A 27,763-nucleotide genomic window follows, 5' to 3' on the forward strand; every position below is an offset into this window, starting at 1 on the left:
CCCATCTTGCATTTTTAGAGACCTGGAACGCTCTTTCATGTTATGTGTCAAATTCAAGAGAAAATTACTTAAGTGTCTTTTCTAATCCCCGCAGATCTCTGCCATCCCAAAGACAGCAGAGACTTCCAGTTCCATTAATTTCAAGATCTTCCAGTTCCATTAATTTGCACATCCTGTTGAAGAGAGTCGGGTCAGCTTAGACCAGGCATTAGCGAAATATTAACATCATGTATTTCCAATAAAAACAGCAGGTAATGTTACAGCAGAAGCAATCTCAGCTGTAGACAGGAACAGTTTGGAATGCAGCTAACAGATTTCTGTGGACTCTTTTTCACAGTGCAAGAATGAAGTACGGAGCATGAACAGTGAGAAGATGTGTACGCATTTCCCAAAGAAACTGAACTGAAACAGTAGCAGCAAATCCATTTAACAGCACCAACAGCTTCCCTATTCCCACTTCTTCCCCCAAAGGTCTATCTAAATTCAGTCAGACATGAGAAAGACCCAAAATATTAAGTTTCTGCATGTTTTAGTAATACTAGTGCCTGGTCAGAGCAGAGACGACAAAATAACGATGATCAGATGGACAAGCTACAGATTTAGTTCACCTAAACTTTTTTTTTTTAAATGCTTCCTACATTTCTTCTAGAAGACTGAGGAAAGTGTAAGCAAAACAGATGTTTCCAGGATACAAACAGCATTAATTTCACAACTTATCTCACCACTAAACTCTTAATTTTCAGCTACCACTTGCGCTGATCTCAATGCAGTCCAATGAGGCATTTCCACAGTGGTCAAGGCTCTTATCTGCAACAATTCTTATGTAAATTTGTCATTTTGCCACCATGGCACAAAAACACTTCTCAAATTAGGAGAAGCAAAATGCTGTCTACCCCTACGCCTAGGACATTGGGAGGTTTGTAGGCTTTTCCAAGCAAATTCTCTCATTTAATAAATAAATAAACAAAAAAAAAACCAAACACTGAGAGCTTGTTTTACTTCTACTCCACTGCTTTCCAGGACGAGGGCGATCACCTCTGGCCTGCACATCTCAGCCATAAGAAGAGTGAGTCCACCCCACACATAGTCCGGAGGCATGCTCCTCGCAAGCATTTCATGCATGGGCAAGGACTGGGTCATGGCCAGGATGAGCTGCCTAGGCAACCTGCCCACCGCTAACCCAGACGCACGCTGTAGATGATGGGGACGAGCACGTGTTTGTTTACAGCAGCACGATCCTCTCCTGAGTAACTTCATAACCAACTATTATGGCCAGACAGGTCGCTCAGCTTCCTTTTCTGGGGGGAGCAGGATCACGGGCACAGCAGGCTTTGCTGCACTCCTGCTGGGGTCAGACTCACTGGGCTCTAGTGTGCAGAAAAAGAGATGGATGACCGCTGCCATGGAAGACTTTCGCTGAGCCTGCCTGCCTGCCTTCTCCGAGCGAGCCCCAGGATTGCCTGCTTGGCTAGGTGAATTTTCTTGGCAGACAACAGCCAGTGGCATAGTGACCGTGCCAGCTTTGGCATTTCACATGGAGTCCTTCCCTAGGCACAGAGCAATGGGTGCCCGAGGAGCATACGCACACAAGACAGTGGATGGCACTGAATGTTTCAGACTACAGGACAGAAAGACTGAGCAGAATTCTAGACTAAAACAAGCAGGTGTGAAAAACGCACACTCTTACTTAATCAGGTGTAGCAAACAGAACTGGATGATCAAGCTTTCCACCTCACAGAATTGTTCAGAGTCTGATCGCTGCAGGATTTCTAGAAAAACTCTGGAAGAGGAGCACAAAGAAGCAAATTAATGCCTATTTATTTCAGGCTGCTTCTACGGGTATGCCTGAGAGCACATGCTCCCTAAAGCTATGCCGGCTGGAGCATCTGCAGCTGTATCCTCGTCACGTCCCTGGTTCAGAAGGTAGCCACAGCCTGAGTGTCCTATCACCTCCTTGTCACCAGCTGATAATGAGCCTCCATATCTGCAGTCACCGTACACTAAGAGACGGACTGAGGGGCTGCAGCCTCAGGAAGGGCACCTTGTTTCTCAATTTTTTCGGTGCCTCAACCAACCATCATCCCTTACTATACACCTTCCCTAGATTAAAGGCACCATTGGTCATTTTAGCTCTTCTCTTATTCACCTCCTACCAACAAGTACATTACACAACACGCTCAGTCCTCAGCAGTACGGCAGGCAGATCTTTCAGCATTTATGTCAAGGAAGGGATGCGCCTGCTTAAAACATTTTCATGAGACTTAACTGCTTCTTCCAGAAGCTGCAAAGAAAAAGGTGGCAAATTCATCAACAGGCTGGGTTATCACACATGGTGACAAACCACCTATACACGGGAATAATGCGTATAGGGAGAAAGCATCTGGCTCTAAACACAGAACTGTTTAACAGCTCTCTAAAACAGAAGGTTCCTCACCTTCTTCCTCTCCAACTGCACGACCAGGCTTGTCCCTCCCCAAAACCACACACACAATATAGCTCCACAACTCAGTTCTACACTATTCCTTCCACACACTTTCCAAGACCACTTTTTCCCTACTGGGGATGTAGCCAACCATTAAGAGACAGAATTGCATGTGAACTACGAAATGTAAGGAATCCAACAGTTTTCCAAGTCTGTTTCCATACATTTTGCAGCTACTGAAAGCTTCCCCCCCAACAATAAGTAACAGGAATCTTACAGTTCCTACCACATGAATGTTTTGACAGTATGAATGTTCACCTTCCTCTTCTGAGCCCATTCCAGGTGTGCCTCTCTACTAGTCACAAGCAGAGCTATGCAGTAACCAGTAATTAAAATTATGATAGAGCTTTATTTACAAAGCTCCATTTTTCAGAGCTGAAATTGCTACAGTACTTCAGCCAAGATAAAAATCTTGGCCTAAGGGTGAAGTTTCAAGATTGTTTTAAGTTGTCAGTCTGGTTGCTTCAGGATAGCCAGCTATCGATGACCTCACTTCATCTGCAGGCCTTCTCAGACACATACCATCAACACCCCCAGATGGCAACACTACAGCCAGCTGACAAGATCACTTGAAAACCTCAGTTAAACAAACCTAACTGCCTGCTGACAATGCATCAAATGGTGTAAGTCATACATCTACAACACCCATTGCTGTGCTTTGAAGCTTATTTCTAGGTCCAGAGAAAGCTGCTCTGCCTTTCAGACCCCTGAACATTAACAGCTTTGTAGAAGACGCTGCCTTCTAGCAGGGCAAGGAAGCCAGCTCTGTGAAGACAACAGCAGAAGGGATGCTAGGAGAACGCCTTCCGCATCCTGGCACTTCTTTAGCAGTGCTCTAGCATCGGCCTCCAAAAGCCATGGAAACACCCATCTTACAAAAAGCATTATGACCAATCCTTCTGCCTGACACTGCAGATTACACCAATAACAAGGTTTTATTTATTTTTTTTCCAAAATCTACCAAGGTGTTAGATTCCTTGCTGCATTAACAGGCAAACAGTATTAAGTTTAATCATTTATGCTCCATGTAAGAAGATGACAACATCAGCATCATCTTGATGCTTGCTTGGATTCCTACTCCTAACATGCAGCCTGCGAACAAGCCAATGCTGCAGCACATACGTGCTCTGCACAGACGCACAGACCTAATGAGAGGCAGTGCCTCTGTTGGAGCTTATTGATTAGATCTCTCCTTTGACAACAGATCCCGAACTTTACCTAGAGGAAAAAAAGCAAAACACAACACCTGCCTTTGCTTTTCAGGAGTTTTTGAAAAAATACCACCAATATAGGATCTATATAGGAAAAGACGACGGGACAAAGAAGAGGCATATAGCTATTTGAAAGCAATAATAATTTACTATGACCACAAAATGATTTACTGCATCTTTATTTAGAGCAGCAGCAGTGTGAAACAGTCTCCCGGGCTGATTCTTCTCTCTAGGGACTATGTCACCAGAGTCACCACTTTGCAAGATGACAAAAAACAGCGGCGGTAGTCCTGAGGACCCACACAACCCTCCGACAACATCACTTCAAATACTACTTCTCAAGCAAAACACAGCTTTACTGAATCTGTCCCAGGAGACCAAGTTTCACAAGAACTGCCCACTTCCAGAAGTGCTGGTTTTCCTACAGTTTCAACAATACTTAAAACAGAGGTCTCCCAGAAAACATACTTGCAAGCCTCAAACATCATCAGACATCCTCTCAAATAGCTTTAAGTTTCCAAAGACAATGTTTCTGTCTCTAAATACATACCGCAGGAATAACAGGCTGCACTATAAAATACACCATCAGCTTAACGTTCAGCTGTGGACAAAAGAGCAACTAGAATACCATCACAGTAATAGAAAATAAAAACAGAACAACAAATTTGCTGTCGTATTAGCTCAGTTCCTCCAAACTCATGAATACTTTCTGCGTATCTGGACGCTCCCCCTCCATTTCCAAGTACACAATATGAGAGTTTCAAAAGAAGAGAAGAAGAAAAAAAAAATTATCAGAGGTGTGGTATAAATTCCTCATAGAGTTTAAGCAGATTATAAGTCTTCAGGCCAGAACAGAGACGACTTAAGGATATTACAGTGATGCAGAATCATGATGAATACAGTACAGTAAGTCACTAATCACTCTGTTTTCCATCTCCTTTCAGAGCAAGAAGGTTTTCCCATCCTTTTTCTGGGAGACAAGCTGGGTAGACAGAGAAGGGAGGGAACGTATCAGAAAAAAATACTTTGGATGGAAAGTTGAAGCAAAATGCATTACATGCTCCTTCTTAGATGCACTAAGAAACTCTGACTTGGGGTGCTGGAGAAAGCAAAAGTTTTCCTGAATTCCAAAAGCAAATGGACAAACTTCCTCGAAAAGAGGACAAACATCAAGTGCTTCTGCACAAGGCCAGGAAACCCATGAGACAAGTCACCAGCTCACAAGAGAGTGTTTCAGAGAACTGTCACCATGTGCATGTCCTGTTGTGAAATGCCTCCTGAAGTACACCTTCCTGGATGCTGCTGGAGAACATGGCAATCGAGTACCTTTAAAGACAAAAGCCCACCTACACAGTCACAAAATCAACTCAGCTCTGCTTTGTCCTACGCTGATGTGACAGTCCCACCCTGCAAAATACAAAGTTTACTCCTTCTAAGGTTCTGTATTGCACCCAAATCACATAACAAGCTCTTAATTAGTTTCCACATAAGTGGTGAGCACACCTGTATTCATTAAGGCAAAGAAAACACTCAAATGAACTGGCAGGTGGAAGTATCTACACAGCACCCAGGGATCCACAAGGAAGAAGAATGGAGAGCAAAATCAGTTTGAGTACCTGAAGCCTTCATTACAGTTAGAACTGTGTAACTAATAATTAAACAGAAAACCCAACCTAATACAGCTGTTAGAAATAGCTTCTCACCAATAGTTTACTAGGTACATCGGTGTCACAGTCACACATCCAGACTGACCACTCCAGCTGTTATTATTAGGGCATCCCATCTTTGCTGAACTTCTTGTTTCCATACTCTTACCTTGCAGCAGCAAAACCAGAGGTACCTACCTTTAAGATCAAAAGCTCAGCACAACGATTCAAATGTACTAAACATCTAAGAAATTACCCTGTACTTCAAGGAATTAAAACATAGTACATTTGTTTAGCAAATGCTGACATTTCAATGCCAGCCATTACGAGTGCTACTCTCACATGACAGCCTAGAGTAGAACAAATATTGTGTTTCCGCCTCTCCCTTAAACTTCCACTTTCAAATATACACTGTGCAGGTTTATTGCTTATGTGCTCACATTAAACATTTTAACTTTGTGTGACAGGTTTTGTACGGTATAATGCTCAGAAAGAGACTCAATCTTTAACCACATTTGTCCTAAGTGTTAAATTATAGTATATGTACATTAAGACTCCAAGAATAACCGATACCTACTCTGTATTTACGCAGTTCCTTCAGTGAAGGCTATAATACATTGCTAGACAGTCCCTGGTAGTTGCTTTTGGCGCAATCCTGCTATTATTTCAGGCAGTGGCTTGTTAAGCAAGCCTTTGCAATATAAGCAGTGCTATACATGCACTAAAGGCACCGTCAGGCATTAAAAGAAAACAACATGAACAGCAGCCACAAATGGCAAGACACTATTAACTAATTGTGAGCTACTTTATTAACAGAGAACTAATCCACAGCTATTCAAGGGTAGCAAACCTATATTGAAATAATTAATCCAATTACGTGTAGCAGAAATTATCAAGAAAAATTGCTTTCTACAGTTGCATACCCGTTTGCTTCTTATTGTCAAGAAACACTCCACTACTAATGTCCACGGCACGCAGATTCCTTAAATCAGGCTGCCTTGTCCAGGCTCTTTTCAGTTGTGTTTCAAATTAAAGCAAGCTGCTCAAACCCATCCCTGGTGGCAGCCCTTGCACTTTGGTTGTGTGAATCCCAATGCTGAGACACTGGCCCAAACTGGAAACACAGGGAACACTGATATTTCAGTAGAAGCGAAGACCTCTTCACCCATTTCAATGTTAAATTAACACATACCTGCCACTATTAGAGCTTGCCCCTCGCAGAAGTCTGCAAATTTCCCTCACTAAGCTTTAAACCAAGGGCTACTTGGAAAAATATGCTTTTTGCATGTCCTGCACAAAATCCCTCACGGTACCATCTACAGACACTTTTGCAAATCACCACCTTGATCAACAGTTACAGCTGCTTTGAAAGCTGAGGCTGCCTCCATGTCCTAAAAAGAAAAACCTTAGATCTTCTGATGGACACCGTGAAACCCCAAAAGTTTGTGTGTCCCTTCTTCATTGGTAGGAGTACACGAGAGTACTAAGATTATTTCTGCTTCCACAGATTCCACACCAACAGCAATACTACTGTCTAGCCAAAGAGGGGATCTGCTCCTATCTCCTCTATTTTTAGACCTCAAAAAGTATTGCTGTCGAAGCAGCATTGCAGGTATCTCAAATACACATAAAAGTGAAAAAAACAAGGCTTTGGGAACCACCAAGCAGATGACGAGTGAACCTAAATCCTTTGATGCATAATCCAAGACTCTGAACAAAAGGTGATCTTTAGGAACCTGAGCAAATCTGGAAATACCACATCATGTTCACCCTGTGGGAGCTCCAATTTAAAGCGGTCAACAGCTTGGAAAATTTTTTTTAGAGTAAAGCAGGAACACAGCTCACAGAAGAGCTGCAGATTCAGAAATGCAACTGACTGTGTGTAAAACCTGGGAATATGTAGATTCGCAGGATTACAGAGCCCTCCTCAACTAGCAAGACTCTGGCAGAGGGTCTGAAGGAGCAGGATGCTTCTGAGCTCGATCCAGTTTCTCAGCAAGAGCAGCAAGAACAAGCAGTCTCACAGATGGATCCGCGTGGGAGGGAGAAAGGATAAAAGTCTGCCTCGGGAGCCTGTTCCAGCTGCTACTGAAGCCTTGCAGGAGTCGGTACAAGTTGGGCAGAGTTACCTATAAAAATCTACCGTCTCGGCTTTTTTGAAGCCCTCTTCTTCCCCATTCCATGTTTTTCCTCCATCCTAGTATTTCTGCATTTGAAAGAGTTCAAATCACATAGCTGAAGGTAAATGAATACACTGTGCATTTATGGACGACGTCCATCTCATTTCTTCATTCCTTCCTTGTAGATCACCCTGGCTACAATAATTCAGAAGCACAAAAATCAGAACGCCTTTTAATACTTGACTGAAGTGATAAAAAAGTGGTATATTCCTTTTAATCAAAATGGTATATTTGGTAATGGTAAATCGTATATTCTTTTTAACCAAAATCCCCCTAACAACAATCCTGGACAGCGTTTGTTTGACAGGGTTTGTGTGACCAAGCAGACAGCAAGCTCATCTCACTGACTCAAGCATTCCCATGCAAACTCCAGAACAGCTGAAGCTTCCCATCAATGCACGTGATCTAAACACAACATTTTGACAACATATTAAGATCCCCTTCTAATTCGTGCAAATTAAAGTTTCAGCAATCTGTAATGTATCCCAAACATTTTAAAACTACCACTGTATCACTATACCAAACTCCCCTTTGAGCAGTGCCGAGATCTCTCTACCCCATTGACACCCATCTTCAGTGTTCTGTACCAAAGATACTCGCCACATCCTCTCCCTCCAGGCTCCTAGCACAGCAGACACCAAGGGGTAAAAAAAAACTGAATCACAATAGAAGACTCATGGATCCAGCCACCATTTTTCTGTAGACTTGCTCAATAATGTAGCTTTCAAACTGAATCTTATTCTTTTCACCTGCTTGCTCACTCACACACACATCTTCCCTTCTCTTTCAAAACAGCTTGATATAGCCATAAAAAGGATACTGACACCTTTATGTAATTAGTTTTGGGAAACAACTGAAAACCTTCAGCTTGCCAACCACATTTTCACTCCAGCTCAGCTTTTTCAACTGCTAAAATGAACAACCCACGATTCTTTACCTGGGGTCATTTTTCAAATGCTCATACATAGGTAGGGAAAGGCAGAAAGAAAAAACATGTACCTTTTCTATTCATGTACTTCAGCTGTTACAGCCCACATCTGAACTTCTTGTTCCTTCTGACAAAGAATCAAAATTACTGGTCACTAGCTGTGCCTAACCCATCTGCTCTACCAGCATAAAATAGCTGAGTACATGTGTCATCAATCACTGTTAATTACTTCATTAACTTGAAAAAAAGAATATTGACTTTTTTTTAAAGAACAAACATTGTTTAAGGTTAGTCTAGCCCTTTTTTTTTTTTTTTAATTGAATGCTATCTGATTACCATGTGAAAATAATTTAGTTTGAACGCTAAAGCAACTCTTGTCACATAACTCGTGGAATTCTTTTGTCTAGTAAAACATTTCCCCAAGTTTCTTTTGGAACTGACTACATAGCAATGCTAGTTTTAACCAGCATTAAGTTTAACCAGCAACTTAATTACGGGTGTTCTCAAATACTCCGTGCTCCCTGCACAATGTTAACTGCACTGCCATTCGCACCTACTACCACTATGCTTTTTAAGTCCTGACCTTTGTCATGCTCTTGGAAAGAAACATGCCTCAAGGTCTCCACAAACAAGTTGCATCATTTTCAAGTGGACATTTAGCCCTCTGCTGTTCACTGCAAAACAGTGACACAAGAGAGATATCACAACGGTTTGTGCATTTTAATCTGCAACACAGACACCAAATTTTTTTTGGCATGGGAAAAAGGAAAAAAAAAAAAAAAACAAGTGTTATCATGCTAACAGCACAGACTGAAGTCAGTTAAGATTCATACACCACGACGCAAACTTCCCCCTGGACTCTCCCACTGATGCAGAGGCTGGACTGGCTCGGCCCCCAAAGACCTCAGCCCCGCTCCACCACCTCCCTTCCAGGCAGAAGGGTCCCCCCGCACCCCTGCCTGCTCACCAAGCCTTGTCCACACGCTGTCTGGGAACAACAGCTTAGCTCCGTTCTTTATTACATTTCTTCATGCCCCAGTTAAGTGGCTTAAACAGTCATTGTCATCCTTCAAAAAGCTATTTTGTTTGAGAACAATCCAATGCCATTTTCTAAATCTAGAATGACATGCGCTCCCTACAACAAACACCTATAATGCAGCTGTATCACGCCACTGGCAGGAACCGACTGCCAGCTACCACCATTCACACACATCCCCTTTCGCTCCTCAACGCCATCTCCCAGGAGTCTGCCCTACAGAAAAAGGGCTGTTCTTGCCAAAATAACACTGCGGAAAGCGTGCAGACCTCACGTAAGCACCTCCGCTCTGGCTGCTGCACAGCTCAGACAACAGCACACCCTCACCCACAAAAGCTAAAACACTTGGATCCAAAGTTTACGTTTTTATGTGTTTTATTGCTTCTTTCTTACAGTGAATGCTAATACTATTACCAAAACACTGCATTCCTCACAGCCATGCAGTAATTGAGTGCCCAGTCCTAATGGACTTGTGGTGTCACTCTTCAGTTTCCTCTTTTAATGTGCCTCTGTTTTCCTACAGTCAATAAAAATGCGTTACAGTGTATAACTGTAGTGCATTAAATTTTTCCATATTTTCTTACTCAAAGGATCTTAACCAGGACATCACTTAAACCCAAATTTTACATATGAGCATAAAGGATGCTGCATTGAACAGAAAAAAAAGACTACAACTTTCCCTTTAAAGTGCAATATAACTTTTGTTTTGTTGTGAAAACCTTTTCTCCTCTCATCATCAGCACATGAAAAGCAATGCTGACAAACACCTGGGAAAGCATGACAGAGCTGGCAGTCAAACACTGAAACTCAGATAACTGATGGTATACTAAAAGCTAAGTCAACAGTTATTTCTGCCATGTAAAAAACTTAAGAAAATTAACTCAATCACCATAAAAATGTAAATTCCTATGTTGCAAGTAGGGTTAAATTTTTAACGGCCAACATCACCCTTTAATAAAAACTAGAACCTTCAGTCAAGTACTTCAAGCTTGCAGCTGACAAGCAAGAAAAGCAAAGAAGCAAAAAATGACATTACTCATACTTCAGGGGGCTTGGTTTTTATTTATTTGTGCTATAACACCACCAAAGCAAAAAAGGACAAAACCTTTTAAATCGTTACTTGCAGGTTACCTTTAGAGAGAGGCAGAGGCCACCAAACTTTTGAGAGTTCACTTACCAGGTGTTGCTTCCAACACCAGGGCTGTTATTTAACTCAGGGTGCAGGAAGAGTTCCATTTACCTTATGATTTAGACCACATTTTACTTAGCCCATTTTGTTTGTTTGCACAACAGGAACACAGCAAGACCAATTGGAATCGCTTCTTGAAATACAAAAACTGGATTCTGAAGCCACAAAAACTGGGACATATTTCAAGGACTGAGACCGTATCTGCCATGGGGATTTTTTTAGGTAGATTTTAAAACACTGTCAGCTAGCAGTTGAAAAGACAGACTTCAACTCAGTGTCCTTGAGGATGCCTTAAGAGCCCTAGCTTAGATATGCAAGGATTCAAACTCCGTTAAGTTTCTATGATCTAGATTAAAATTTATACTGCTGTTTATGCCTTTGTATACTAAATGGAATATACACAATATTCTTCCCTGTAAGACACTCCTCTTTCAGGACAGATAGTAAGCAAAGTAGTTTAAATCTGGTTTTGTCCCTCTTCAGCCTTCTCTCTCAGGTATTAAAACACTATAGCCCAAACTTCAGGGTCTTTCATTCTGACTCCTGGGGTTTGGGTTTTTGCTCCTTTGCATGCTCCTAAATATCCTCTTTAAACCCGGCTACCACACCAGGAGGAACTGCTTGGCTTTCAAGATGAGCTGTCATTAGCCACCAAAGCTCTGCTGTGCAGAATCTCTTTGCCCTTTATCGCCTGCTACATCCAATACTCTAAAATAAATGAACAGGAAAGAATACAAGATATTTTCAAAATCTTTGGGTTTGTTGTCTTTAAATGTTAATCTCAATGAATCTTGTGTTACCACTAACATAACGATTAATAAGTCACATTATGCCAGAGGAAAAAAAAAAAATGGCCTGACAGCCAACGCTAGCAACCCCTGCTAGCTAACACTGTGGTCTCTTTCTGTAGGAAGTCACTGAAAATGCAAAGCCAGCTACAGCGCACTGCAAAAGACAAGTAACTCCTTTGGGTTTTAGTCGTTTCGGAAAATTTACGTTTCGGCACCAGTTTTAAATTCTAGCAAGAGTATGCAGCTGCTGCAAAGCAAATGTGACTCCTCCTTACCTGAAAACACTCTGCATGCAAAGCACAGTCCAAGGCTGGGGCAGGGGGAAGGAGACTGCAAGAATTTTTTTTCCTGAAATGGAATGGGGAGATAAGATCAAGCAAAAAGGAGCAGAGGCTGCTGACATATCTAGATGCACAGAAGCCAGAAAATATGCAAATGGACAGCCATTTCTACCAGGAATGCAAGGAGACGGTAACATTCAAAATCAACTTCAATTCTGCTAAAATATATTGCATTAAAGCAAGAGAGCCAAGTCCAGCACAGAACTATACGGAACACTTCCCTTTGACCAAGACAGCTTTACTTCTCATTCGAGGAAATACTGAACAAAGGTTCCTATTCAAAAAAACGGCTCGACTTTGAATATCACTGTATTTATGAATAACTTTGGACATTTACTTTTTCACACTTTAATTTGGAAGTACTATTAAAAAAGACTCTACATAAAGCTGTAAACCAACACCCTGACAAAGCTGCATCAATTACCAGTTACAAACCCTTCCACAAACCAAGAAAGAGCTTGTTGCCCAGAAGCCACAAACAGCAAATTTCACACCAGACTTCAGAGAGAGGAGAAAATAAAGGCTGTATTGACCATGCATCCCTGAAGACAGATATTACAGAGCAAGAACTGAAGTTTACATGACTTGATAGCAGATGATAAACTCAGACATTAAGAGCTGTTTCAAAAAGGCAATACTTGGACATCCATCTGTTGTCCTTGAAGTTTTGAGAGGGAGACATACCAAGCAGAAATGTATATATTTATATGAAAATACAAAATATATATATCATCTATTTATATATATTTATATGAAATATATATATGTGAAATAAATATATACCTATGAAAACACCAGAGCCAAAGAAAGCATTTCTTTTTATTTTCACTTCATTTTATCTGCCAGCTACCTCTAAATCAGAGAGACAAGCTCAAAGGCCAGTGTTGGATACAGCCTGAGACACGCATTCTGCACATTTATAAGAAAGAGCGAAAGCAGCTCTTCCCTACTACGGCAGGGACTGAACTCAGCTTCAGTAACTTATTTCATTCAACGAGGACGTTTCCTAAAAGAGGGAAAAAAAAGCACTCCAACCAGGACACCTGCTTGACAGCTCTTGGCTTCTCTTCTGAGACGCAGTACACAGGGAAGTCGGCTACCTAACAAGCACAGAGAATATCAGCAATTGCTAGTATCAAAAAAATAAGCATGTACAAAAGCTAGGAAGATGTAAAAAAAAAAAATCAGACCTTTCCAGGCTGAATAAGCCTCCTACATATGGCACAATACAACAGAAACTATTTACCCAGAAATGTAAGCCACTGTAGAGAGATTAAAGCAACCTACAACGCTCCAAAAGCAGGACTTGTAGCCAGCAGTGAGGATTCAGATACTACCCACTTGCAGGAAACCATCTCTAGATCTCTCCATACCTGTGGCAAACGTAACAGATCACAATTTAACAAGAGATCACTCAGCAAAACTCACAGCGCTGAAGCTCCTGAAGAAAGGTTATGACAAAGCATTTTTGCTGGCAGGGAGGCTAAACGGAGACACAGAAAGGTTTTGTGAAGGCCTGCTCTTGGAGGGAAGAGCCACGCGAATAGGAGGGGAAGAGACAAGCCATTGCAAAATGCCAGACCGTGGAACACCGGTGCTGAATACGTGCCCTTTCCGTCACAGCCACTCCAAGCACAGTCCAGAACGCACCTGGTGACATGGCTTGCAGCCCTTCTCATTTCATAGTCCTCCTGCAGCTGTAGGAAAACATTAGTACCTTTCCCTATGTTTGCTTGAATTTCACACCCACGCTTGTTAGTTGGCTACAGCATATGCTCAGAATTCAGTTATCCATAACTCAGAGGCTGTGATAATTTAGATTTTCATTGCCAGTGTTAAGAACAAGCCTCAGAGCTATACAGTGAGGCCCTGGAATTTAAATATATGATAACACTGTAAATAAAAGGAAAAAAATTCCTTAAGGAAAACCTTTTCGCATGCCAGATCAGTTCCCAATAGTAACTGCTGTGCTTTGACAAGAGATAAATATTTACAGTCTAAAACAGAGAACACCTTGTGTTGCAATATTAGGAATGCAAGCTTCATCAGTCCCCAGTATACTTAAGAGGTTATTTTGATTATTTTTTGAAAAACAACACAATCTGAGTACTTAGAAACACACACATTAGTCTGCTCATTTACACCACCAAAACAAAAAACTGAAGGTAGTCATACAGAGAAATTGTCAAACATACTGAATCCAGAACAGATTTTCACAAAAGGAGACCTCATCCCCCAGGGAATGTAGACAGTTTACAGCAAAAGTCTAAATTATTGCCAAGAATATGCTGCCTTTTTTATTTATTTAAATATAGCCTAACTTGCTCCTCTTTAAAGTTGCTCTAGTGAATGCAGAGACTGAAGATTTTTCTTAATGGGGCAAAAAGGCAGCAAGGAGGATCAGATGCCCATATCAAACTCCTCGGACTGGGGGGTACCACACTAGGAATACCCTCAGAAGAGGGAAGAGAAAGCTCAGGCTCTAGCTCATCAGGCTATCTCTCAGCTTCCAGTGTGCCTCCCAACCTCATGGCTTGATCAGCTCCTTCCAGCAAAGGAAAGAATGTGGGGAATGTCATTCATAGTGGCACTTTGGAAGATCTAGGAATTGAAAGTATACAATAACGGGATATCCTTCTCACGAGGAGGGGTGATAAGCCCCATGTAAAGATGCTCTCATTTCTAGCATTAGACACTTGTGTCTCAAGTTGCTTGGGTTTTCTGCCATTTTAGGTGAGGTAAATACCTAATTAAACATGAGTGCAATTATTATTTTTTTTGTACTGTCTGTGCAGTGCTAACTCCAATTTCTAACAGGACCTGCAGGAGGACAGACTAGTTTAGCTGTTACGCTACAGGATTTCATATCTGGAGTGCAATATTCGTCACCCAACTGCTATTTCAGCTTTTATGGCACATACCCTTTGAAGTGTGGCAGTCTGGCCGCTGGTAGGCTTGCGAAGAGGTCGATGTCTATCTCAAGAGTCTCAGTTTTCTTACTTCCTTCTCTGCTTACAATGGAATTATTACCTTGTGCAAAACTTTCCTACTTTGACCTCACTCACGCCATGGTCAACATCACTCTGTGATACCATCTCTGCATCAGCCAAGGGCTCTGCCTTACGTTCTGTGCACAAGTTCTTCATTTGCTCCCGGCTTCCAGCATCCCTGTACATCAGTTTATTTTTAGACCAGCATTTTTACAGCAAAGACCAGAAGCAGCACACTTTCAGTGCCAAACTGAATTCAGCTGAGATTTCTAACACTGTCAATAATTGACCTAAGGACACTTTAGTCTGATGGTCATAGAAAATTAGTACTAGCTACATGTCTGCCATCCAGAACCACCATCAACCCCTGAGAACTCACTGCAGCATTCTCTCCCCCAGGAGAATGCTGCTTCTCTCTCCCCAGGTTAGCTGTCAGTTCACAAAGATCAGCTCATTATTGCCCAAAAGGGACTCCAACCATTCACCTCTCCATCAAAAGAATGGATCGTGCTTTGTTTTTTCACGTGTGTGCAAGCTTTTGGCACTGAGAAGGATTGGATCCACCCCTCCAAGCAGAACAACAGCTATCTTTACACTTGCAGTGCAATGAACCAGACACAAGAATCAGATTCATCAGGTACCACCACCACCACCTATTTCTGTTTACAAAGCATAACCTAGTACAGAAAACATCAGCAAAAGGTACCCACATACAGCCACAGAGGTGAACAAGACCATGTAATCTGTGTAAATCCATCCAAAACCAGCATGGATTCCTCACAAATTTGCACAGAAAAAGTCTTTTCTCTTTTCAGCAATTCACAGTATGTGCTCATGAACTAGATTTCAACTTACAAGGCCATTTTCTTCAAGGTACGCTGTAGACAACAACAGAGTTACACTTTGCCCTGAAAGCACATCCATCCATCCACGTGAGCCTTTCTGTCTACTGATCCAGAAGTATCTAGCTCTTCTGCATCATGCTAGGTTTGATAACGTATAATCTAAAAACTCAGATTACCGTTCTCTGTCACAAGTTTGTAGTTTTTGCTGAGCTTCACGCAAGAAGTTTTTTTTCCCCTAATGCTAAGATTTCATTCACAATTATGATTAAGTCCATCACGAAATGCTCCATTGAAGGCACAGAGATGAGGCAGCAGCCTGCCTTCAGTGCAGTGCACAGCACTGACTTCTGTACAGGGATGGAGAAAAGTCCAATAGAAAAATAAGTGAGTACAGCCCCAACGAAGCATTCAATACCTACCACGTGCAATCAGAATAAATACCCTGCTGTTCGTTCCTAGTCCTCTCCCTTCTCCTCTGATCATGCTTCCAGGCTAAAAATCCTGTGAGAGGCAGTCTTCACTAAAATGAAGTGAAGACTTCACTTCAGCCTCCACCAGGATCTGACAGCAGGTAAGAGCTGGGGGAAATAAGTAAATAAAATTTCTTCCCAATTCATCACCATTAGATTCAAACAGAAAATCAGTCTTGGGCAGGAGAAATGCACAAAAGAATCCATAAGGAAAATAATCTGTTTTAGGAGGCTCATTTACATCAAGTAGGTGAGGAACAAACTGAAATGCAAATGCAGATCACAGTGGCCAATTTCTGTTCCAGTCCGCTGGAAGGATCAGTTGCTCAGCAGGATAGTAACACTAGATTCAAACATACTGACTGTGTGCAGCCTCTTCATCTTGCTCTCCCTTCATCTTCATCACAAAATGAAGACAAGACACAAAGTTTTGAGCATACTCACTACCAAACGTATCTGGGCCTTGCTTTATCACACTGCTGCCGAGTAAGAGCAGCAGCAACAGAACAAACTTGGACAACTTTAGTTAATTTCTGGCAGTAATCACCACCTACCACGGAGGTGAGGTTTACAGAAATCCAGGGGTTGATTTGTTGACCAACAGCACAAAACAGCAGCAACAGAACAGGCTTTCTGCTTTGCGCATGGAGCAAGAAAGGGCTGTGCTTAGCCCCAATAGCATTGCAGGGCGCCATTTTTTTCACTGGCCCTGAAGATGCTACTGTAGTACAAGCCACGCTCAAACCACATCGTCTCCCTGGGAAGGCAGCAGGAAACTGCACCTTACTGCTTTCTTGCCCTCTCCAGTTTTATAAAAGGTGCTATCATTCATCCTCTCCAACAAGACCTCCACAAGAAACGTGACCTGATATCTTCTGAGATATTCCAGAAAGAAAGTCCTCCCTTCTTCCCCAAATGGTCTAAAGAAACAAGCCAGGCCTCCCAGCAGGGTGTACATCCTGCTGTGCTGCAAGAGGCCAACCTCTGCTGTCTTGTTCACACCCTGACTCGGAGAAGTCCCCTCCTGACTCAGACAAAGCACTAAGTACAGCAATTTGGAGGTTTTTTGTGGTTTTCTTATTATTATTTTATTTTATTTCTTTTTAAAGTCCACGCTGGCTGGAGACGCAACGCTTTTTTCATTTGAAGAAATGAGTTCCACCACAGGCTGCCCAGAGAGGTGGTAGAGTCTCCGTCTCTGGAGACATTCAAAACCCCCCTGGACACGTTCCTGTGCAACCTGCTCTAGGTGACCCTGCTCTGGCAGGGGGTTGGACTAGATGATCTCCAGAGGTCCCTTCCAACCCTATGACTCTATGATTCTATGCAGTGCTCTAAAATATAATCCAGCCTGCAGGAAAGCTCAATTTTACTTATGAATTCTCCTTTCAAGACCCCTCTTGCCTGACAGTCTGCACCACAGGTCTTCCCTTTCCCCTGGTCCTTGGGTATTAACCGCAAGCAAGTAAGGATGTAGATATTATTTGAGCCGCTGCATTCAAAGTCAAGGCAAACAACCCCTCTTCCATCTTATCCCTCTTCCTTCCAAATTAGCCAAAAGTACCTGCCCCAATGCCGCTGTGTTAACAGAGTGGAGACTTTTCCCTTCTCACTGCCCTGAGCTACCAAGCTCTCAAGGTTAAAACTCACAGACCGTTCCATTTTGCAGAATCCTCATCATTTTAAAGGTGTTAATAATGCGCCTTTTCTTCACTTAACCCTTGTGTGCGCATTATTTGAGTGAAAAAGAAAATCTCACTGCTCTACATTTTCTGTGAGCCTGCAGCAAGATGGCAAACCACGTTTTTTTATTATTATTATTTTTTGCTTACTGCAAGAACTACCTGTATTCAGAATTTTAACAGAATCCGGAACAAACACAAACAAAAACTAGATAAGCGTAGCTCCCGTGGGGAAAAATGTAACTTTCCTAATACTTTGAACAACACTCCCTTTCTGAATACTTGTTGGGAAACAGAATTAATTCATTGTTTCAGGTTTACATTTTGCATCATCTTCTTGGGGCGATGCACACAAGACAGAAGGTTTTGTCAACACAACACCAGAACTTATTTGAACCCTGTTCCACTGAGCAAATGCAACATAAGGCATTTTAGCATATTAGGAAAACGCAACACAGTAGAAGTATGTTAACCAACTAGAGAGAACATTGTGAAAGCTACAGGTTGAAGTAAAATGAAAACTCAAACGGGAAGACAACTTGGAAAACGCTAAGGGAAAGGGGAACAGCATAATGTGCTCATCTACCTTTAACCCTCCAAAGAACAAATTTGAATAACTGTTTATTCGACATGAAATACTCAAAGACATTAGTGCGGACACAGCTGTGATGCTACTGCCCCTTCCTACCAATGTCCTCCCGCGCAATTGCAGAGAGGACAAAGCCGCATCACTTCAGACAAGTACAGCACCCTGAAAAATCTTGCACCCTAGTACTAGTGACAGGCCAGTTATGAATAACCACTATTTCTCAAATTTAAGTCAATGCCCATTATATCAGCAAACTAATGTCGTCACGTGCGTTTGACAAATGAAACTTGGTTTTAAATAGAACAAGTCACAGTATACTAATGTTCACAGAATTTAACAGTAATTAAGTCTTACCGACAGACACCTCATTAAAGCACCAGTTCTTCAGCAAAATTAATAAAGTGAATTATTTCCTATGTGTGAAATATCAAAATTCTTCACTACTCATGAAAGATAAATGGAGATGAGTTCAACTGGATGTCAGCGTTCACCAGAATGAAACAGTGATACACTTAAAAAATCATTTAAAACAATACACGGCTACACTGCTAGCACCCAATCCAAGATATTAATTTCCTATACGTTATTTTATCCTACGACTGAAAAAAAAAAACCCAACAAGCCTTACAATACAATTTTCAGCCAACAGCTTACTGGCTTGTCATAAAACATACAGATCTATGCATGTCCAGGAAAGGTCTACAGGAGATCAAACCTGAAAGAAAACAAAGCAAACGCAGACCTGACAGCCAGATTGTACCCAAGGCAGCGTCTTTAATTCAAGGCCAGGCTTGATGAGGCTCTGAGCAACCTGATCTAGTTAAAGATGTCCCTGCTTACTGCAGGGGGGTTGGACTAGATGGCCTTTAACGGTCCCTTCCAACCCAACACATTCTATGAGTCTATGATTCGATCTGCCGTTCCAGCAAATCACATCTGCAATATGGAGAGCTGAAAAACTTGCCAAATGTTTTCCTAGACATCATCATCTCATGGGCAACACGCTGCCAGGGCAAAACTTTGTCATATCCTACGCATATGCCCAAACTAGTGTAATGATGCCCCAAAGAAAGGGGCTCTTCCTTCCTCAGACAAGCCACATTACCTGCACGCATCGCCTTCGGCCTCCAGCTCCTTCCAACACCTCTCTGGCTCCTTTCTGGTCCTCAACCAAACCAAATGGCTGTCTCGGAGGATTCTTAGGGTAAAATAAATAAAATTTAACAAAACCTAATCTTGACAAAACTAAAAAGAGGTTTCTTATTAGCCTAAAATCCAATTTTCAAATTGCAACTTTGTATTTTTTAAATACTACTGATGAGGAACAGAGGTGCAATCATTTGACGAGGGCAGAAGGCTAACTGTGCCCATGACCACAAGTCAACACACAGTCCTCTGCACTAGTAGATGGCAGTTGGAAACAGATTTTCATCAAACTTTTCTGAGGTAATATCCAATAGGAAGCATAAGGGGGGGGAAAATGAAGTTGATCAAGATTTGTCTAGTAATGTATGGCATGAAAAAAAGGCCTGGATTTTTAGAGGAAGGCCAAGCTGTAATTCCTTGCAAAAGGAAAACCACAGAAGCTTTCCACGCGATTTTACAATCTTTTCCTAATTGTTCACCTTTTCAAGATCATTATGTAACCTCTGTGTGCTTTTCTGCTTCTTCGTCCCCTTATTTTACTCATTTCCTTCTCCCTCCAGCAACTTCTAAGCTTTGAAAGGCAGCTCCTTCAAGATAGCTAGAAATACAGTGCATATTTGTCTCTTCTCCTCTCAGCTTAAACAGCCCAAGTCTTTCCGGTGAAGAAGCACTGCCCAAAATCTGCCTGCTATTCAAGCAAGTCCTGGCAATGACAAGCATCTCTTCATGAATCATCTGTTATATATTGCCTTATCAACATGGTCCACTACAGCATAAAGTAAACCTGGCCCACTCCAGTTTTCTGCATAACACAGTCAAGTGGCATTAATTACTAGAGCGGTCTGAGGAGTTCCTTCATCCAAGGAGTCGAATATAGACACAATATATATTAAGAGACAATCTAAATCAAATCACAATGCTAAAACGCATTTCCCCCACCAGCACACACAGCTTTTTTTTTGATTTTTTTTTAGAAGACTATTTACCCCGTTTACTAGGTAACAATATTGACACATTTCTAATTATTAAAGCATACAGCTTTAGTCTTTCTGCTGTTTCTCAACTAAACAATTTGAGGCAAAACCACATATTTTCAGATGTGCCCACATACATACACTACCCAGACCGCTGAGATCAGCGAGCAAGCTGAGGAGAACCAGGTTCCTTTCATTGCTTTGGAGCATTGGTATGCTTGGACCTGGGGGACCTGAAGGAAAAGGTAAGTGGTAAACAGAAGCCATCCATTAGGGAAGTGGACTCAAAACTGAAAAACAATTTTGAATTCAATGACAAGACACACACTGTCAGGTTCTATGTCCAGTAAAAAAAGGCTTTTACAAAAGCCCAAACTCAAAGGATTCCAGCAGGAGTCTGACAAAATTTAAACCCAATGGCTGGCCTTGGAGACTAGGTAGCAGGACTGAAAAAAGATTACAGAAAAGCAATGGGATAACTGGAAACAAGCTAAAGGTAAACTGGAAGAGCGATGAAATAGAACACGACATCACCAAAGAAGTCAGCAAGAAGAATCAAGAATACTTGGCAAATATTTAATGAATGTCATTACCACTGTTCAAGTAACATGTTCAATTAATATTTCTTTGTGGTTTGTGACAAGTTTTGCCATTTGGAACAGGCTAGCAACACATACTATTCAGCTAAATAAACTATTCTGGTAATATTACCATGTGTACTCAACCACAGACGCAAGACAAGTAAAAATATGGTCCCAAAGGTGTGGAGTTTTGTATTATATGTATATATATATAGATATATGCACACACATACAATGACAAGGAGTATCCTTTCCAGTAAATACAAATACACACAATGCCAAGGAGTGTAACACAATCCGTTCTTTAACTGGAAGACGACACCAAAGAAATGTTTTAACCCCAAGGTTAAGTTGGCACAGCTGGGCAGTGAGCATCCAGGTTTTCAAACCCTGAAGAGAGCATCATGTCACTTAACGCAGATGGACGCATGCTATCCTTGAGAAAACACGAGGACAACTAGTTACTGTGACCTGACAAAGGTACAAAGACATGGCATACAAGCATTAGAGGAATGCTTCAAACAATCCAAAAGTTCCAAAAATGAACAGTAATCTTTCAGTGGAGCATACCCGATATTCAGCTGACCAAGAACATAAACACCCCACATTAAATTTTCAGTTTGCCCTCCTTAAGGTAAGGCTGCACAGCAAGTTTTAAGAGACACTCAACATACTAACTCCTTTTAGCATAATTTATTTGATAAGCACATTCGTGAGCAATTCATTTTAAAAGCTCTTGCCTATTCTCAGCTATGGAAGATGAAAAAAATTTGTCCTAGAATATTTGATCCTATCATATGCTATGTATTTGATGGCAGGTTTTTCTCTCAACACATTGTTTGAAATGCATTTGGGCACATTCATATATAGAAAGTCTGTAGCTCCCTCAGATTTGAAACCTAAAAATGATCCTAGAGGGCAAGTTTCAGGCATTGCACCAAGTTGCTGAATCACAAATACACCTTAAGATGGCTTTAAAAAGTCTATTCGCCAGAAAGCACAAAGCCGTTTCAAAGAGAGATTAAGAGGGCAATCTAATCTAAAACCATGGACTCCTGCTCAATTTTAACCTTTATTTTTAACAGATCCTACTCCTCGCACTTGCGGTTCAACGTGGGATTTAAGGTTGAAGACTGAGATCAACTCAACCTTTTCAGCAGTCTATGAACAGGCACCTCCTGTGCTTCCACCTCTGCCCGTGGCAGAAGGCAAAGAGAAAAACAAGCACTCACCATGGGGAACAGAAAGTCACACTTGCTCAAGCTGCTGCTTTTGAGGAGCGCAGAAGCCACAAGGCAGGCAAGCTATCTGCTCACTGTGAAAGCAGAAAGACCCAACAGGTTGGACAGAGCTTCCTTCCAGAACCATCCACAATCTGACACAGGTCCATGGGACCTCCAGACTTTTTCCAATACAGATACTCCAAGGCTTCAGGAGGGAGCCCAGAGTTCAAGCCCTTGACTATCTGGGCAAAACGCATTTCTTTGAGACAGCCCACTGTAATCTGCATCCACCTAAATATCTCCTATCAGCTCTTGTTACTAGGTAACTTCTTTAGAAGTTCATCAATCCGCAGGTGTCTGTAAATGCACAAATCCTAGTTTAAAAGGAAAACCAAACAAACTTGTTTTAAGTGCATTGTTGTTTTTGCCTTTTCTGCACTAATGGGACACTGCCTGTGAAACTTGAGCACAGCAAAGCAAAAAGTTGCATCTTGACCAATACAAATATTAACATAAGAAAGAAATTTCTTTTTCTGTGTTAGTCTTTTTGCTACTAAGTTACCAACAAAAGGCAAACTAACTTCCACTAAGGAGTTCAGGTGTAACCTGCATCAGGACCTTGGTGTCCTGAACCTGCTATTTCCTAACCTGGGCTTCTCCAGAACTTCTTCACTGCTTTCTCTTGGTGCTGACCACAAAGTTCAGTAGCTCACACCTTCTTCTACTTCAGGACAATCTGTTGGAGATCACACTACACAAGAACAGACTGCTCAACAAACATTTCCTCCCAAAAGAATACGAGCTTTCGTGCCATACATATGCTTTTGTTTCATGCCTCCATCCCATTAAGTAAATGACAAATTCCTCTGGTATTCCGAGGTAATTTTCAAAATGCATTTCATGCATTTTCTGATCTCTCCACTTTCTAAAGCCAAGTCCTGAAACAAAACCAAAGAAATTACAGGATGGCAAAGTTAAATTTTAAATATTTAAAGATTTTTGGATTTCTTTTTCCCCTTAAGTTCAGACAACCAAGGGCAGGGCTTAATATCAGCAATGGAAATCTGTCAGATGCGCATGCTAAACATACCATCCAAATATGAAGAAAAGTATATAATCCTGGAAAGCCACGTCTTACACATTTCGCTTTATACAGAAAATCTGCAGTTGCTAAAACTTACTCTTTCTAACTGGGTGGCATTTTACATTTCCAAATGTAATTGAGTGAACATGTTGCCATGGTTACAGTACGATTCTGCAATAACTTTGTTGCCTTGTAATTGCTGTATATTTGTATACAAGCAGCTGAGCTTTCTTAATTCAATGCCCTCTTAACTCTTTCAGAGAGGCTGCGGAGCAACAATGGCAGCTTTTGGGCTGAAAACTCCATACAGCGGTGGTGGAAACATCTGAAGCGATTAAAACTCAGTGCCACGACAGACCATACTACCAAAAAAAAAAATAAATAGAAGAAACCTTGCCAAGAATCAGATTATTATATAAACTTCAGAGCTCCTTAGCTTTTAAAAAATGTTGCTCTTTAAAAAAAAGTCCAATTCAGATAATTAACTCCAGGTAGCTTTTGGCAACAACAGAAAGCACTTTGATGGCAGCAAATACAGCACTAGTCCCATTTATTGACAGTACATAATACCAGTAAATCAAAATGCATTGGCAAGGAGATTATTCACTCAGCAGTGAAATTCACCGTAGCATGGAGGGCCAAAATAATACTTGCTCCATCTCTTCAGTCTCAAATTAGCATTATGAAGACAACAGAATACAGCTGTTGGAAACAAGCACGAAATTAAGTGGCCTGGATATCCCTGTTGAGAAGAAATGGAGAACACCAGAGAGCGCCTATACCCCCCTTCCACCACCCCGAGCTGCACGCCCCATCCCAGATTTACAAGCGATTTTCACATCCTGAATCCACCCACACCTTTCCAACACAGATCCCACTTCTTAGGAATTTTTAGACCTGTAATCCAGCGTGGAATATCAGGCAAGCCTGTAACATGAAATATGCTCTTATGGCCAGAAAACCAAGTGTTTGGGGTGACAAGCCTAATTTATGCCAATCTATTGACAAGCAAACAATGACCAAAAAAACCCAAGCCTTCCGCTAATCATGAAACGCGTGCACAAAACAATTACGCAAGTGTTTTGAATAAAGGGCAGGTTTACTTCCCTTTAAACGGTCCGCGGCACCCAGCTTATAATGTAAAATAATTGTTATGTAAATACATTTGCTTGCTTAAGATGTCACACTGCGTTAGCAACTGCCACAAACACCCGAAAGATAACATTTAAGGAGCCGAGGGATTGCACAGCGTCTTCCCTGATAAATTCCTGCAGCAAAACCCACACACAACCGCTCAGCAACACCTCCCTTCGCGCTCCTCCGAACGCAGGATCATTTTGGAGGGTGTTTTTTTTGTTGTTGTTGTTAATTTATCATCGCACAAACCAACGCGGTGCATTTCGGAGCGGCACACGCACTTTATGCACCACCACCACGAACAACCCCCTCCAAAAATACGTATTTTGGAGGGAGAAGCCGCAGCCAGCGGCTGGGGACGGAGCCCTGCCTCGGCTCCGACCTGTCATTTTCCCCCCGCAGCCCAACGTTACCTCAGGACTTCCGAAAAGCGGGGCGATGCTGAGGAGAATACCCCTTGTTTCACCCTCCTAGTTAGGAAAAAAAGCCCGTTTTAGTGATTTTTTGAAGGTGGTCGGTGCCGCGGGCGTCGGGGCGACCTCCTTGGCCCAGCCCGGCAGCCGCTGCCCCGTCAGGGAGCCCCGGGCCCGGCGTGAGGCGCGTTCCCGCGGGGAGCCCGGGGCGAGGGGGGGGTGCGGCGGGCGGAGCCGGCCTCGACAGAAACTTTCCTCAAGTCCCGCGTTATTCCCGTGGCGGGGAAAGAACCGACTCCGGGCCGCGGCCCGCTCGGCGCCGCAGGGCCCCGCTGCGGGCGTCGCCCCCGCCGCAGGGCCGCCGCGCCCGCCCCGCCGCCCCGGCCCGCGCCCCGCCGCCCCCGGGCCCGGGCCCACGCCCTCGCCACCGCCCGCCGCCCGGCCGCCGCCCGCGACACTCACCGCTGCCCGCATCGCTCCCCGCCGAGCCCCGCGCAGCACCGAGGCGGCGGCGCTGCTCGCCGGGGTTGGGCGGGGGGGGGGGGGGGGGGGAGTAGGGGTGGAGCCGCGGCCGCCCGGGAGGGGCGGGGCAGGGCGGGTCCGGCGCCGGAGGGGGCGAGGCTTGAGGCAGCGCCGGCCCCACCCGCCTCATTCACAAAATCGCGAGCGGCGGGCCGGCCCTGCACGCTGACTGGGCGGGAGCGCTGCCCGTCACGCCCCCCCTCCGCTGCGCTACGCCCAGGCCGAGTGATGGCGCGCGGCGGCCCCGCCCGTGCCGAGCGCGCCGCCCAATCAGCGCGCGGCAGGAACCGCCGAGCGGCTCAAATCCACCCGCCACTGCCGCACCGGCCAACCCCATTGGCGCCGGGAGCTGCCCATCACCTCCCCCCTCCGCCACCCTCCGCGCTTCACGGTTGCAGCACGGCGGAGTAAAAACAGCCGCGCGCCAATGCCTTTAAGAGCCCAGCGGCCGGCAGAGGCCCCCGCCGCGATTAAAAGCCGGCAGGCGGAAAAGCCCGCGGCCTTAAAGGGGCCGCGCCGCGGGCAGGCGGCGGGGGCGGCCCGGCGCGGGGAGGCGGCGGCGCGCCCCGTTACTGACCTGGGTGGCGGCGGGCGAGGCGCGGAGGGCTGTGCGTCGAGGGGCCCGGCGCGGACACCGCGGCGCGCGCGCCACCAACGGACTCAGCCCGTGACGGGATCCGCCATCTTGGAATTTTTAGATGGAGAGTCACGTGGTGCAACCATTTTTCCCTCCGGCCAATCAGGAAGCTCGGTTTATTTATAGCCACGGCTCCCTCTTTTCTCCCCCCCTCCGCCCCCCCCTCCCATCCCGACGCGGGTAAGGGAACCAATCAGGCCCCGCCCCGGCCGCCGCGGCCCCGCCCCGTGGCGCGCGGCCCATCGCCTAGGCGACGGCGCGGACCGGGGGGCTCAGGCCGGTGTCCGCCATGTCGTCGCTGGGCCCGCAGCCCCGCGGGGAGCGGCCGAGAAGCCCAGTCCGCGCCGGAGAGCCGGTCCTCGGAGGCGGGATGGGAGTCCGGAGCGAGGGTTGGGTCTCCGAGGCAGGCCGCTCGCCGGCAGGCTGGGCCCCCTCCTCCGCCACGGAGGCCCCGGCAGGCCGGTACCCTCAGTTGGCAGCTTGGGCGCAACGTCCGCATCTGGCCGGCGCGCTGGCTCGGCACCATCCCTCCCACCCCATGACTTGGTCCTCACCCTGGCACCTCCCAGCCCACGGCAAACCGTGTGTAAGGACCAGCATGAAGGGATGAGGCCTCCATGCTGTGCTGGGCAGCTCTTTCTAGAAAGTCATGCAAGTGCAACAATGCCTCTTTTTCCCCCAACTCTCCTTGAGACAGTGCTGTCTGTAGGTTCCTCCACAGTTTCATCTGTATCCACAAAGAGGTGGAAATGTGACGGAAGGATAAACTCAAATCTAGATTGATCTGGCTGTGAGAAACGTGAGATGGAAGACAGAACTAGTAGAGAAACAACTGTATCTGATGCATTCCTTTGAAGTTAATTCCTTCACTTGTAACAAGAAAAGCTGTGCATTCTTTTGTCGTCTTTACTTAGGTAGTTTGACATATCTGAAACTGCGTTTTTTGATTCTCAGGATAATAATGGAGGTGGATTAACTAGAAATACCATAGAAAATGCAAGCCATAGTAGATACAGTATTTTAATAGAATATGAAACTTTTTTTTTCCGTTTTCTGCATCCAAGATCCCACTCCTGAAGCGTGTTTTTCTTTTATCCATCAAGTATTGTCTATAAAAAATGGCTGCCGAGTACACAGCTTTTAGTAGCAAACAGCTGAACCAAGATACAAGGAAATGAAAAGGGGAGAGCATAGTCTGAAATCTTTGCAAATCTTTGCCTGAATTACAAAGAGGGAAAAAGAAATAATTGTTCAGCATACTTACCTCTACCCATGTTTTCCTAGCAACCATTCAATGTTTAATTGATTTTTCTCTGTTCTAAAGAATTACCCTATTGAACTGTCAGGTCCTTTCAACTTGCAGTTTCTTGATTGGCCGGGCCTGTGGCTGGCATGACTCTCATTTCACTTGAGTTTTGTTGTTTTGCCTTTGACTAGCACAATACCCGAAATTAAGAAGTCATGCTGCAAACATTGCGTATCATGGAAAGCAAAATATTTCAGCATCTGTATTAGCTGATGAAAGCTCAGCTGGGGGATACCCTTGAGCGATGTTCTGATGGGTACATCCTGCCTGAGATGCATCAGATAACCGTCTCAGGCTTCATTGAAGGGATCCATCAATGGCCAAGGAAACCCTAAGTCTGAGACGTCAAATCTTATTACT

General features: G+C 43.8%; 1 protein-coding gene across 11 annotated transcripts in view; it reads right to left on the bottom strand.

The window, feature by feature from the left end:
- HDAC4 (histone deacetylase 4) overlaps positions 1 to 26,174 on the bottom strand; it is a 415,745-nt gene extending 389,571 nt beyond the window's left edge. For 3 of the 11 annotated variants that reach the window (XM_054209794.1, XM_054209784.1, XM_054209795.1), the window contains exon 1: positions 26,038 to 26,174. The gene's annotated coding sequence lies outside the window, so the exon portion shown is untranslated. Of the gene's footprint in view, positions 1 to 11,738; positions 12,485 to 19,485; positions 24,917 to 24,938; positions 24,996 to 25,400; positions 25,471 to 26,037 lie in introns of those variants that run through there. The other 8 variants (XM_054209790.1, XM_054209791.1, XM_054209786.1 and 5 more) reach the window with 8 other exon arrangements.
- Between the last annotated feature and the right edge of the window lie 1,589 nt (positions 26,175 to 27,763).

This window comes from Rissa tridactyla, chromosome 7 (assembly GCF_028500815.1).
Source record: "Rissa tridactyla isolate bRisTri1 chromosome 7, bRisTri1.patW.cur.20221130, whole genome shotgun sequence".
In the NCBI taxonomy this organism is placed as follows: domain Eukaryota; kingdom Metazoa; phylum Chordata; class Aves; order Charadriiformes; family Laridae; genus Rissa; species Rissa tridactyla.